This window comes from Heterocephalus glaber, unplaced genomic scaffold (genome assembly GCF_053883595.1).
Source record: "Heterocephalus glaber isolate CG9 unplaced genomic scaffold, H.glaber_assembly_v1.0 deba00000347, whole genome shotgun sequence".
Classification (NCBI taxonomy): domain Eukaryota; kingdom Metazoa; phylum Chordata; class Mammalia; order Rodentia; family Bathyergidae; genus Heterocephalus; species Heterocephalus glaber.
In genome coordinates, this window is record NW_028258143.1 from 46,352,614 (window position 1) to 46,367,506 (window position 14,893).

The 14,893-nt window shown below is 36.1% G+C and overlaps 1 protein-coding gene and 1 long non-coding RNA gene across 3 annotated transcripts in view; one reads left to right on the forward strand and one right to left on the reverse strand.

Moving 5' to 3' along the window:
- Scn1a (sodium voltage-gated channel alpha subunit 1) overlaps positions 1–2,325 on the reverse strand; it is a 171,950-nt gene extending 169,625 nt beyond the window's left edge. The window contains exon 1 of the mRNA XM_087199801.1: positions 2,191–2,325. The gene's annotated coding sequence lies outside the window, so the exon portion shown is untranslated. The remainder of the gene's footprint in view (positions 1–2,190) is intronic.
- A 280-nt stretch (positions 2,326–2,605) lies between these two features.
- Positions 2,606–14,893, forward strand: part of LOC106010469 (uncharacterized) — a 135,966-nt gene continuing 123,678 nt past the window's right edge. For both annotated transcript variants that reach the window (XR_015446845.1, XR_001184266.3), the window contains exons 1-2: positions 2,606–2,773; positions 3,493–3,660. This is a non-coding gene — a long non-coding RNA (uncharacterized LOC106010469). The remainder of the gene's footprint in view (positions 2,774–3,492; positions 3,661–14,893) is intronic.

A 14,893-nucleotide genomic window follows, 5' to 3' on the forward strand; every position in this document is an offset into this window, starting at 1 on the left:
TTCAACTTCAGATTACTAAATAATTACATAAAACTTTAAAACAGTATTGCTAACATTAGAATATCTAGGCAATGAGAAAAACAGGATTTAATTATGTGATCCATATTTGTATGTAATAACAACTGTTTTTATGATATTTAACTGAGCTGCTGCCTAGCATAGTGGGTCTCTAACTTTAGTGTCTCTCGTGATCACCTGGAAGATTTTTAAGAAAACAAATTGCTAGAAGCCAGCTTCAGTGGTTCTGGCTCGGTAGGGCTGGAGAAGCCTGAAATCTGCACTCTCAACAGGTCCACAAGTAGTGCTGCTGCTGTTGCTGGTCAGGACAGCACTTTGAGAATAACTGGCCCAGCCTTTGGTAGGCACTTAGTAAATACTGATCTAATATAAAAGGCATTTAAAACTATAATCTTCCTAAAAACATCATCGCACTGTAGGATAGATTGATTAATAATGCTACTTCCTATAGAGGAACACAATTAGATCAATGGCAGAAACAAGTCAAAGTCATGTCTCACTTAGTTCAAATTCCTTCTTTTACAAATAAAGAAATCAATGTATTTTCAGTTTATTACAAGAAAGAGTAACTCTTTTTTAGTAAAAACCAATAGAAACAACATTAAACATCAATCATGTATACACAGTTTAGGCAATGACAATGCTGTCTTATATATAAATTTAAAGTTTATAAGTACAGTTAAGTATGTATGCCTCATTTTTAACATTGTATTTTTGAAGACTAGTCCAACTGCCAAATTGAGTAAACCCTGGCATGACAGGGCTCTTGTGCCAAGTTACATCTATGGAGAAATGCCTATTGATATCAGTAATATAAAATCAGGCTCCAAGGGACCATAACTGTCTCTTCAAATTATTAGGGAAAACATGTTCATGTTTAAGCAAGTCAATACAGCATAAAAGCAGTATATTTGCATCATAAATAATCAATGTGCTACTGTTAATCATGGTTAATAGAGTGAAAAGTACTCCTAAGGAAATTGAGATCAGTAACAGTCGTTTTCATTTCTTTAACTTAATTTTTAAAAGGCCAGAAATTTCATATACTTTAAAATGACTTTTTTACCTTGGGAATGTTCTGTAATTAACCTCCCTCATGCCAGGCTTCTCTGACAGACACCCAATCAAAGTACTGATAATCAACTTTCCATTTAGCTTTTTGAGATCATGAAGATGTTTACACAGCCTTCAATTCCCTCACTCATAGCATCTTGTCCAAGGCATGAAATTCCCTTGCCAAGGATGCATAGGAAGCCAAATGCTCTCAAATATGCTGCATTTGCCCTCAACTTTTAAAATATCCATCTATCTTTTAATTTGGGTACCATCTGTTGTATCATCCTTAGCTAAATCATACTAAATAATATTAAAATTTCTTGCCAGTGTCATATTGCTATAGCACTCTTACCCTGCTACTTCTTCAGGCTTTCTGCAGCATTCAAGAAGAACCTGCTATTTTAACTAATTTCTGTTACTAATAGGACACAGTGTGAGAGTCTAAAACAGAATCAGTGTTAAACTGTTTCTACTTTTACTCATACAGTGAATAAGTGTTCACTTCAAACCTGGGATCTTCCCTCTAAGTCTCCTAATCACAGCCTGGTTTGAGCCAATGCAGTTAGCCCAGCGTCACACTGTGCTAGTGTCGAATGGCGCTCGTACTGCAGTATTCACCTTGAAACTAAGTAGGCAGGATTTATTATTTGTGGAAGTCACCTAACTGCCAGGTTACACAGGCTTCATTCTTATCTTATCACACATAATAATAACAGAAGACGAATACAGGCAGACATATGGCTCATTTACAAGGGAAACAAATTTGGAATCAGAGACAAGGGCAATGTAACAGCCAAGAACTGCAGTAAATCTCTTCCAGCTAATAGCCACATCTAACAATGCTCTCCTGCAATACCTCTGATCAAACAGATTGTATTCAGAGTTTAAACAGCAAATCCACATTCATTCCTTAACAGTTAAACATGGTGCTATCTAAGAAAATTCTAATTTATGATATTTTTACTCATTATATGTTTCAAAACTAGGATTACTGATTTACTACGCTTATTCAAGCATACTAACAGAATTGGAATCTCTTAGTAACATTTCTTCACACCTTTCAGCATGGCTGAAGATTATAGTATATAAGCCACTGAATCATGCAAAAATATTTACCCCCAAAAGTTGTAGTAAAAGCTCAGCTTCCTCCAGCCTCCATAGCCCCTGAAGTGTTAATCTGAAGAAACAGTTCCATGAGTTTCCACAGGCCAGCAGTGAGTCTCCTACACTTGACCTAGACAGCCTTACATAACGAAGCATCAGTGCTGGGGAGCTTGCTGAATGTCATCACTAGCAAGAATAAGGAGTATTGGCAGCAGTAGGCAAGCAGGGAGTTTGCATGGAAATCATGAATTCTTTCTTGCCTTTCTCTTTTGAAATCCTTTTGAAGGAGAGTTAAGAATAGTGCAAACGTCTCTCTCTCTCTCTGTCTTCCTCTCTCTCTCTCTCTTTGTTTCTCTCTCTCTCTCCCTCTCTCTCTCTCTTCTCTTTTTTTGCATGAGAAGAATAATCTGAACCATAAAAGCTAAATCTTCCAGCAAGTGCAAGACACTTCCTTGGTATTTGCAGTAAACCTAACAGGATGAATCACTGCCTATAAAGTCCTATGCCATAACACACAAAATGAAGGGAATGGCACAGCAATGTAATAGCACTAAGGCTGCCTCCGAGAGCTTTTGTCTACCTTTAACTCATTGTGGTGAGTATAGGGCAATGTATGTCTGTATATTGAAATGTTAGTTGGGAGTGTGAATTGTTTTGCATGATGATACCAAAGTATTTGCAAAGACCATTCATGTTCTTTAAACACCATTTTGTAAGCAAGATGATAACATTTTTACTCTTGAACATTAAATTCAGAATGTGACAGGCTATATTTATTATGCATTTCAACTTCTGAAACTGACATGCCGATAATAAGGAAAACAGGTACCTATCTCTAGTGGCCTCTACATAGATCTCATGTGTGCTGATTACTCCTATTGTCTATACCTGAAAATAAGATCTGAGTTCCAGTATCAGATTTTGCATAAAGTGAATCATTTTTTTTTAGATTTTGAAAACAATTTCTCAGCATAGAGAAAGGGGATTGCTATTCTTTTGAGATAATCTTTGCTAGATTCACTCTCAGCTATCTGGGGGATACTTTATACAGCAAATTAAAAACAGTATACTCTCCAGCTAACTTTCAATTATCTCAAATGTATGCAATACAAGTTACACTCTTAAGAGCTAGGAATAATAAATTCAGTCCTCTCTTCCAATATGGGATTATTAATATAAGCAGCATTATATTGTTTAATTATATATAAAACTGTGGTTTTATATGGGTTGTGGGTGAAGACATATCATTCCTGAGGCAACAGTAATAGAGAAGCCATGCATCATTTAAAAATAATCTTAATGTTCTGCTCTTAGCTGGGAAGCTTTCTGCTAATGCATCACACTGAGAATAGAGTGAGGAAACAAGAGAATTTAGGTCTACAGAAGAACACAGTGATCTAATTCCATTCCCTCATATAACTCAGAAGGAAACTAAAGTGAATAGAAGTGAAAGGATGAGTTTAAGCTGACGCAGAGGAAGAGGTGAGTAGATGATGGTTTTCCTCAAACTTGCCCAGTGTTTTGCCATTATACTATCATAAAGAATTGTCTTTTAATACTGGAGTGAAGACTTGGTGCACAATGATTTTTTATTAATCACAGAAATGTAAGAAAACAAAGTGGAATTGTACTAAATATCTGCTTTTTGCAGTAATCTGATTTTGGAAAAAACAAGTTCTGTAGTGGAGAGAATGAGAATTTATTTCCCACAACTATAAATAAGAGATATGTTGGTGCAGCATTTAATTAAATTCTCAGATTATGAAATGGTGTTCTGAACCGTAAGTGATGTAAACTATGATTGTGTTTCCGGTGGTTTTATTCTGTTAATGTTGATTGTGTTGCTAGGTGTTCCATCTCTTGGAGAGCTAATGCAGGTGAAATAAACAGCTTACAGGAATCAAGGAACTGGAAAGTAGAGTGTTTTTATAAAGATTCTCTTTCAAATAAACTAAGCCTCTTGCAATCAGGCACTTTTTCATCTTTGCATCTCTTTTCCTAAGATAGTGCTTATTCAGCTTTTGGTAAATGTTGAATGAAAAAATGCAAGAGTGAAAAGCATTCATATTATGTTCAACTATGGGAACTGGATCTACCATGACCTAGTAGAAGTCTTTGGAGGAGTCATTTTAAGTAGTGCATAAGAATGTTTAAAAAACTTTACATCAGCTAAGTAATTGCCTAAGTAAGTGAATGTTTTTGTAATACTTATTTGGAAACTTATAAAAAGATTTTTGTATTCTTCTAATGAGACCGGTTGGCATAGGATTGGATGCTCATAAGAAATTGTCTAGTGTTCAATAGATTAACCAATTAACAAAAGAAAGTACAAGCTTTCTTTTTCTATAGTGTCATTAATTCTGGAGTACTTCAGAGCAAGTCTGGCAGAATCCTTGCCTTTAGGGGCATAAACTCTTATTTCTTTCTTTTAATCATCCTTAGCCCATTACTTCCATCATCCTGTCTGTTTTACTTTGTTTTGTCTTAAGGTGCTGGAGATCAAACCCAGGATCTCATGTTTGCTAGGGTATACCCAGTGAGTTATACTTCTAGCCACTGTCCTCCCTCCTATTTGTTGCCTCATGGTTTCAAAATGGCTGCTCCATGTCCAGCATCCTGACTATATTCTAGGCAAATGAATAAGAAAAGTAAAACTCGTAAGAAATGTGCCAGTTGAATCAATTCTTTCTCAAGAACTTTCCCAGAAAATGACCAAGAGACTAACTTGTTTTATGGTTCTTAACTGTGGAAAATGCCCAGGAATAATTATGTATTTTAGCCAAGCCCAATGCCACCCCCAAATGAAGTTGAAATCTATTTTTAAGACAAATGAGACACTTCTTCCTTTAACATATAGCTTTGGTTACTAGTAAAATCCTAAAGCACTCATCTTAATCAGATGTTTGAACAGGTTTATAAGCTCAAAACACAAAAGATATTTTGTTTTACATCTGGATGTTCACTGGAAAAAAGTATGCTACTTTTGCAATAGAACATTACTTGGACAACACATGGGTTTGTCAACACACTGTAGTCAAATGAATGCAAAGAGCAAATAGCAGACACGAAAAAGAAGAAAACAGTTCCTGTCCTGTTTCAGCCCACACTCACCCCAAAGTAAATTCGTACAAAGTAATTTATTTCTAAAAAGTTTCTGATTATGAAAGAATAAATGGATGGTAATTAACACACCAACTCACAGAATCTCTGTAATTACTAAGAGAAATGTTGTCTCACTAATTTAGAAAAGAGATCTTTATGAAGGATTTTTCTCTTTCAGCTGTTTTCTTACTGAAATCACAAACATTGACTGGCCTGTGGCTCCTCCTGTCTGGTCCATGGAAGGACTTTATAGATTCCTCCAATTTGATTTCAAGAATGCTTCTTCAGAGCAGAAGCCATTCTTCATATTGGGACAAGGAATAATACTGACATTTTGGAAAGGTCTTTGAGCAAGATAGCTCCTCTATCCAAACACTTTAGGCTTGAAGAGAGTTTCTGGGAAGACTAGAGTAGAAGTTTTCTAATTTCAGAGGTAACAATGATGTTCTTCTTAGTTTCTATTATATCGAACGTTCCTATAGAATGTAGTTGACTTCTGAATCTAAGTCCCAATCGCCTACTCAGAAACATTTGCACATTGCACTAGCTCCTGGTTTGTTGAAAAGCCAGACAGAGCAGAGTATGCATTTTACTCTTACAAAATATAAGAGAAATTCTTAGCAAAGCATCAGACTATATTCAGCCTAAGTGGAGACTGGAGAATTAAAAGATAGTAACTAGCAGGTATGAATTTTCTAAAACACTGATTTAAGGGAGAACAAAACTGCAACTTTCTCCATTTTTCTATAAATTAATTTAATTTGTAATAGTGTACTATTTTTACCTGAAGGCAGAAAAATCAATTATTTTTGTGTTCACTCAATCATTATAGTAATTTTCAGATATTTCAGGTTTAACTCAGTAAAATGTGCACTTTTTACTTTTGCTGTTTATATTACTTACATTAAGGTTGCCTTTGATACAAATATACCTCAAAGTCTGGGTAGTTTAGCATGATGAAATCATATTCCTTCTTCATGTAAAGTTCTTTAGTTATGCCTGGTTGGCAGATGAAATCCATGTGATTATTCATGGACTCAAGAACCTTCAATATTATAGTACCTCTTACCTGTAGGTGTTCAGAGTCAGATGACAGAAAAAAGTTCATGAAGAATCTCACCTACCTTTTCAGCCCAGAAGGGAAGCATGTGACTGGCTTATGTTTCAATGAGAAATAGTCACATAATCCCATCTAGATGTAATGGAAAGGTGAGAGATGTTTTCCGCAGCTTGGCAGCCACTTCCGAGAAAGGAGAATGAATGTTGGTGATCCCCAAGCTAACTCTGCCTACTCTTCATCTTTGCAGTTGAAACTTTTTTTTTTTTTTGCATCTTTTTGTCAATCATCTATTTTCTGAGATCAAGTTGGAGAACTAAGAGAAGGCAATATGTGTGTTGGGGAGGAGATTCCTCTTTGCATTGATGGTATGATTGATTATATTTTGCACTTTAAAATAGGATTGACTCCAATTTCTTCTACTCACAGAGAGAAGATAATTTTAATATAGATTTTTAAATTTCTACATTATAGTACTTAGAATTTAGGTCTCTTTTACATTTTAGCTAACATATTATAAATCGCTGTAGTTTTCAGGTACTACAGGAAATATGACTCATCTCCATGAACCTTAAAATCATGGTTTCTGAACCTAGTACCCACTTTGATAATAGCATTTAGCTATTATTCAGCTAACATCTTGGATATCACCTCTGCAGAGTTGGCAGGATATAATAAGGAGCAAAGAAGATGGGAAGCCTGTATCACAGAAGAAAATTTTTCATAAATCCTTAGCAGACATCTTCCTATGTTTCATTGGCCACAGTTATTATACGGCTATTTATAGGAACAAAGGAGGGGACTGGAGAAATATATTATTCAAACTGGGTTCATAGATATTTCAAAGAAAATTGATTTCTCTTAGTATTGAGGTTTATATCTAGACATCGTCTAGGAGCCTCATGTTCTCAAAGGTGAGGCTTTTAAGGGCGACTGGATTATTGAAGTGGTAAGTGTGACTTTTGGCAGGAGGTGGGGCTTATATAGAGTTGGGTCACTGGAGTCATGACCTAGAAAGGTATATCTCTTTTCCTGGTTCCTCCCTTCTTTCTCTGCTTCCTCACTGCTATAATTTGAGCAGCTTTCCTCACTCAGGCTCTTTTACCATGCCCTCCTGCACTGGACCCAGTGAACACTTGACTGAAACCATTAAAAACTGTAAGCCAAGTTAAACCTCTCCTCATTTAAGTTGTATGTGTTGAGCATTGTATCTCACCCATGAGAAAGTGACTAAGACACTTAGTAAGGAAGAAGGTGAGAAAGAATATATGGCAGCCGAATAACAATGCCTATCCAATTCCAGGAGGTTCTCACATGAATCAAAATGATTTATGAGGGAAATCTGAAATAATGGAGAAATGGAATGGACATCAAAAATGTGGGTGTGGTGGTGCTTCCCAATAATCTCAACACCCTGGAAGAGTTTGTGGCAGAAGGGTGGCAAGTTCAAGCCCACCCTGGGTAACTTAGTGATTCAGCAAGACTCTACCTCAAAAAAAAATTTTTTTAAAGCTAAAATAGCTGAGAATATAGCTCAATGCAGGTCCTTGGTTCAATTCCTAATGCCAAAGGAGAAGGAGAAGAAGGAGAAAGAAATACTCCCCCCCCATTAAGTTTATTGGTACATTTTAGGTATTAAATACATTTACATACATCATTGGGATCTTGTACCATTACATGAGTATCTTGGTTCTTATTTTTTTCCTCTTCCCCTGCCCTCCCTTCACCCCCTCCACCCTTCCCGATTTGCAAAGATTTTGTTTCCATTTTTTTTTCCTTTTCACATATTTTTTCTTTTCCCTTCTTTATTTTCCCCTACCCCTCCTACTTCCCCTGCTCCTTTAGACCTTTACTTCCTATTACACAATATCAATTATACATTTTTAAAATTAAAATATCAAGACCTGAGAGACATTACCACAAATTTTACAGAATTTAAAAGGATATAGAAAGCATATTTCCAAAGTCTGTTTTGAAATAAATTTGACAACTTCTAAGAAGTACCTTGGAAGACAAATTAATGAAACTAACTCTGGAGGAAATATAAAATTTGAATAAGACCTATTAAAGAAAGTATATTCCTAGCTTGAAAACCTACTTATATGACAGCATCAGGCTCATATACATTTTAACTGATAAATTATATCAAATATTTAAAGCAGAAAAAAGAAGGAACACTCCTCCCCTCATTTCAGGAACTCAACATTGTGCTAATCCTAAAACTGGATAAAGATAATAGAAGAAAAAAGTATGAACAGAGATAGAAATTTGTTTAACAAAACAAACTATTAGAAGTCAGATCTGGCAGTATGTAGAAAGCGGTTTTATTGTAGGGATGGCAGTGTTGGTTCAGTATTGGAAGATCCACCCCCAAAAGTCATCATTTTAACAGAGGAAAGGAAAAAGTCATATGATCCTGTCACTAGTTGGAGAAAAAGTATTGGATTAAATTCCACAGCTGTTCATAGTAAAAGCTATCAGGAGGCTAGAAGTAGAAAAGAACCTTCTGAACAAATTAAAGAGATGTACTCCATACTTCCAGAGGAAATGCCTTATATGAATGGAGAAGATACAATGTTTTCTCCTTAAGGTGGGGAAGAAGGACAGATATGCTTACTGTTTATCTGTCCATTAAACTTTGAAACCTAGGCCCAAACCAAAATAATCTGGCAATAAAATGACACAATTAGGATAGGATTGGCAAAGTAGAAGCAAAATCTTTATATGCAGATGAAATAATCATCTACAGAGAAAAAACTAAGAAATCTCTAGGAGCCCGTAGAACTTGTATTTGAATTTGGCAGGATTAGAAAACAGAAGGTATGTATAAAAATCCAGGTCTATGTATACTTGCTATAAATGAAGAATTGGATATTGAAATTTAAAAGTTATGTGGGAGTACAAAGGACCCAGAAAAGCCAAAAACAAAAACAAAAACAGTGTTGGAAGACGTTTAGCACCCAGTTTTAAGACTTCTTGTAAAGCTACAGTAATCAAGGCTGTGTTGGTGTAAGGAAAGACATATAGATCATTGGAATAAAACAGAGAATCTAGAAATAGAACCACACATATATGGTCCACTGAGTTTTGAAAGATTATTTAACATTAGCATTTTATAGAATATAAACTCAATTCAAGAGCCAAGGAAGAGATAGTGTCTTCAGCAAACAGCACTAGAACGCCTGGTATCTGTATATAAAAAATTAACCTCAACCCTTTTTGTCCATAAATGAAAATAACTTGAAGGGATCTATGAACCTAAATATGAAAGCCTAAAAGTATAAAACTTTAAGAAGAAATTATAAGGGAAAATGTTTATGAATTTAGGGTAGGCAAGAACTACCTAGGATACAAAAAACATAATGTACAAAAGAAAAAAAAATTGATAAATGAGATTCCATCAAAATTTAGATCTTTAAATGACATCATTAAAATGAAAAGTAGTCCTTAAACAGACCATATTTACAATGCATATAACCTATGACCAGAATTTATAAAGAACTCTTACAGCTCATTAATAGACAACCCAATTAAAAAGTAGACATAAGAAGATGATAAATAGCCAGCACAAGGAAGGGTGTGCAACTCTAGAATCAGAAAAATACTAATCAGTACAAAAACAAGATTGAATTATACACTTATTAGGGAGATGAATTTAAAAGTTTTAGAAGGCTTGTGATGACTTTTTCTTTTTGTTGGATTCTCCCCCTTTGTGTTTAATTTGTCACGCCCAATGGATTCATTCTGCTGGGCTTCCAGGGTTGTGATCCTCATTGTCTTTTCCTAGGGTATTGTCTAAAATGTTTTGGAGTGCTGGTTTGGTATTCATGAATTTCCTAAGGTGCTCTTTATCATGAAAGTATCTTATTTCTCCATCCATTTTGAAAGATAGTTTTGCAGGGTACATCAATCTGGGTTGGAGGCTGTTTTCCTTTAGGGCTTGAAATACATCACTCCAAGCTCTTCTTGCCTTGAGGGTTTGCATTGAGAAGTCTGCTGTAATTCTGATGGGCTTTCCTTTGTATGTGATTTGTTTCTTTTCTCTCACTGCTTGTAGAATTTTGTTCTTCTGTTGGGTTTCTGGAATCCTAACTATTATATGCCTATGTGTAGATTTTTTTATCAAGGCTAGTTGGAGTCTTATAGGCCTCACTTATCTGTATGTCAAGTTCTTTTCCCCTGCTTGGGAAGTTTTCTGCCATCACTTCTGTGAACAGTTTTTTTATGTCACCTGCACTCTCTCCTCTTTCTTCATTGACTCCAATCAGTTGTATGTTAGTCTTCTTTGCATCGTCTAACAGCTACTGGATTGATTTCTCATGTTCCCTTACAATTTTAAAGCAATTTTTCTTTTCCTGGTCACTAATTGCAATCTTATCTTCTACATCTGAAGTTCTGTCCTCACTTTGGTTCATTCTGCTCCGTAGACTTTCAATGGAGTTTTTAATGTCCTGGAAATCTGTAAGCATCTGTTTTATGGATTGCATTTTTTTCCTATGTTGGGATTCCATCAGGCTCCTCAGATCCTCTATTTTTCTATCTGTGTCCTCTCTAGATTTATTAATCATGTCTTGCACTATGAGCACAATCTTTGCTGTTATCTGAGAAATTATTTCTGATTTCATTTTTCCCAGATCCTCTTTTGTTGCCAGTTCAGGGAGTCCAGGTGGTTGGGTATTGGATTGTTCCATCTCGTTTCCCTTTGGGGTTGCTCTAGGTGATCCAGAAGTCTGTTTTTGAGACTTGTTTGCATGTCTTCTCATTTCCACAGGGAGGGCGGGTGCTTCTGGCTCCCATGTGGCTCACCTTTTCTGCCCTAGGAGCGTGGAATGGGGGTGGGGGAGCCTCCTTCCGGGCACTGGGACTGGTTCTCCTTCTCTCAGGAAATACTTTACATAATTGAACGTGAGTTGGAATTGACAAGCATGCAGCCCCCTCAGTCCTTAGCAGCAATGACCTGAAGAACTTGGTTACTCTGAGAGAAAGTTTCCTAAGGGAGAAGGGAAATATCTGGACTTGAGTAATGCCACAATCTAAAGTCTAGTTTGTCTATCGAAATATATAGACAATAAAAAAAATGACCAAAGCTGATGTTTACCACATATGCCAGCCTAATGTGGTGACTAAAGTGGAAGTTGGTCACCATTGATGAATGTCCTCTCTAACTGTGGTCATTGTTAAGGTTTGAGTCTCTGCTGGTGTTTTACAGTATGTCTGTTGCTTTGGATCAGACCTGTAACAAGAAGGAAGAAGAAAAGAAAGAAAGAGCAATGGGAGGAAAATAAGGAAAAAGAGGAGAAAGAGAAAGAAGAAGAAGGAGAGGAAGAGAAAGGGAAAGGAGAAAAAGGAGAAGGTGAAGAAGGAGAAGGAGGATGGGGAGGAGCAGGGGCAGGAGGAGAGGAAGAAGAAGAGGAGGGAGGGGAAGTAGAGGAGACATAATTGATAATTGGTGTGTAGGATGAGCCTCCAGGTAATCCAGAAACCACTTTCATTTAAAATGGTGGATATATAATTGTGTTTTTCCATATTTTCTGTCTTGGATTTTCTTTTAAACTTGTAGGACTGTATACATATGAGGTATCCTACATAGTCTAGGAAGAAGTACAAAGACACTTTCTGTTCTCCTTGCCCTTGCTGCATCCATTCATTTACATAATACACACACACACACACACACACACACACACACACACACACCCCTCAAACTTGAGTTTTGAAATAAAAGGAGATTCATATAGTTTGGGGTGTATGTGAGGATGGAATGATGGATAAAAGTGGATTCCCAGGAAAAAGGAAGATCTAGAGATTTAAAATTCCTGCTTTCTAGCATTTTTCTTCTTTTCCAATCTGTTGTTTTCAAGTGGGCCTTCAGAATATGCAGGCCTGGTCATTACCCAGTGGATTGGATTATCTCTATTATAGCCCTAAATGCTCAGCACAACTGCACTGCCCTATTTCTAGACAACCTCTACATAGTCAGCTTTGCTTAGGCACTCTCTGCTACATCTATAGATAATTTTACAACTAGACTGAGAAAAAAAGTTTACTTTCATTTTCACTTATTTTGGGCAAAGTTCCAATCTCACTGATTTCTTTGGAATGATGAGAAGTGGACATGCTATTATTTCATTACTCTGTATATGCTTAGGCTACTTTCATTGTCAGCAGAGTACATCTTTTCTCACCCCAACAACCCCTGCTTCACAATCCAATCCTCAAGTCTTTTCCCAAAGGAAGAAGGACACCACAACACTAATAACAACAGTGATAACTGTGAGTCTCAAGGGTCAACTCTGTCAAACAGCTTTTCCAATCCTTCCATCTCCCCCAAGTGGAAGCAATCACTGCTTTTGCTCTGAGGCCTACAAAACATGAGTAGGCTTATATTACTATACTTTATTAAACATATCTGCTTACATATCATCAATCTCAACTTATTTTTCAAGTATCTGAAAACAGAGACTGTGGATTACTTATCTTTGAAAACCCAGCACCTAAGACAGCTTTACTAGGACACAGTATACACTCTATAATTGTTCATTGTAATAAAAACTCTTATTATTGATAAGAATGAAAAAGTGCCCTGTATATTACAAGAAGGCAAAATATATGCAAATGCAGATTTATTAAGTGCAAAATTTTAGGGGTAATGACATATCTTATTAAAAAAATGCTTCACTTTGTAAGAGATCTCCAAATTTCCACTGAAAACATCATCTAAAAGTGCCTTTGCATTGTTTTCCTAGAAAACAAAATCTATTTCTTAAAATAAGTAATATCTAGACTTCAAAACTCCAATTATTAGCAATATCTTGATTTTAAAAAATAAATTATAATCTGGTATGGTAGCAGATTCAGTTTAGCTTTTCTCTATATACTTTGTTAAATTTATATATATATGAATTAAATATATCCCTTCTTTAAGAACTAGATGCTATCTAGCTTTTAAATATCCTATGAACTACAAAAATTTTATTTAGACTTAATGCACCAGTTTAAATTCAACATTTTTGTGCTGTGTTGCATAAAACTCTCGCATCTGGTTGATTATTTTATTGTGTTAATAACTCTGTAAAGGACAGTAAGCAAATTTTACCACCCTACCCCACATCACCCTTTAATTTCCAACAACATTGAAAAAAAGGACACATGACACTTCCAAGATCTCACAATTAGATTGCTGACTGTGTGTGTGTGTGTGTGTGTGTGTGTGTGTGTGTAAAGGACTTTATTTTTTCTCAGTTTTTATTTTTACTGGTACATGTTGGCAGTGCACAATGAGTACATTGCTCATGGGAAGTTGGTACATGTACATAACACATCTCAATTATTTGACCTTTTTATTCTAACTTTGCTTCTAGAAAATGTTTAGTTCTATCTATCTATCATCTATCCATCCATCCATCCATCCATCCATCCATCTATGCTTGGGATTGAACCCAGGACCCTCCACATGGTATTCATGCTAGCACTGAGCTATATCTCCAGCTGCAGCCATTTCTAGTCAAAGTTCCAAATTAAGCTATTGTACTTTGAACTCAGCTTTGGAAATGCTATATTCAAACAGTAAGTCTCAGTTTGCTCCTACAATTTATTGTGGAGCTCTGAGTACACAATGCTCCCAACCAGAGCTCCCCCTGCTGAAGGTCAGAGTTCTAGAAAGATACGTAATGCCAGAGTTTTTGAACTGGGTAATGCAAACTGATCCATTTCCATTTGCCTTATGTCTTTCTCACCCCCGTCCCCACAACTTTTCAATTGGAGAAAAGACCTGGAAAATTTAAGTAATTTGCCTGAGGTCACATACCTAGTAGTAGTTCTGCTTGACCAACAAATACAATTTCTTTACTAGAGTCAAATGAATGAAAAATCCATACATTGACATGAACAATAAACAGACCAGATTTTTTGGAGCTTCAACTGGGTTATAGAAAAATAAAAATGTATTTCATTGAATAACACCTCTAATCCTTCTTTTCAGTGCCATATCTGTACTGACCTTTTCTTGCAATTTCTGTAACTAATGTTGAGAAGAAGGTCAGGTTAATGACAAATAATGCCAATCATAACATGTTTGTATGAATTTCTTAATGGCTTACAACGATATTTGCTTCTTTGATCCACTAGATGCCTGCATTCTTAGCAGATCTGTGTTAGGTGGGAGAAGAAGCCACTGACTTGATCCTACATCTCCGTAGGATGGAGCCAGGATAGATGCTAGGTCATGGAAATCTGCTCCTTGGAGATGCACACTCTAGGATTCTGACCAAGTACAGAGCAACAGTGAATGTGAAGGGAGAAATGTGTGCAAAAAATATCTAATTTGAACTTGAACCTGCATCCCTGCATCCCTGTCAGCACCCAGAATTCCACTGGGAATTTTAAAAGTGAGGCTCATATTTTCAGAGGTGGGCTCAGACTTGTGAAATAGAGTGATGAACACATCTTGAAAAATGCCAAGCTCTGATACTATTGAAAGTAACAGTCTCCAGATGATTTTTATTTTGAGGAAGAAAAATTTTAGAAGTGATTACTCAACAAGCGGAACAGCTGTAA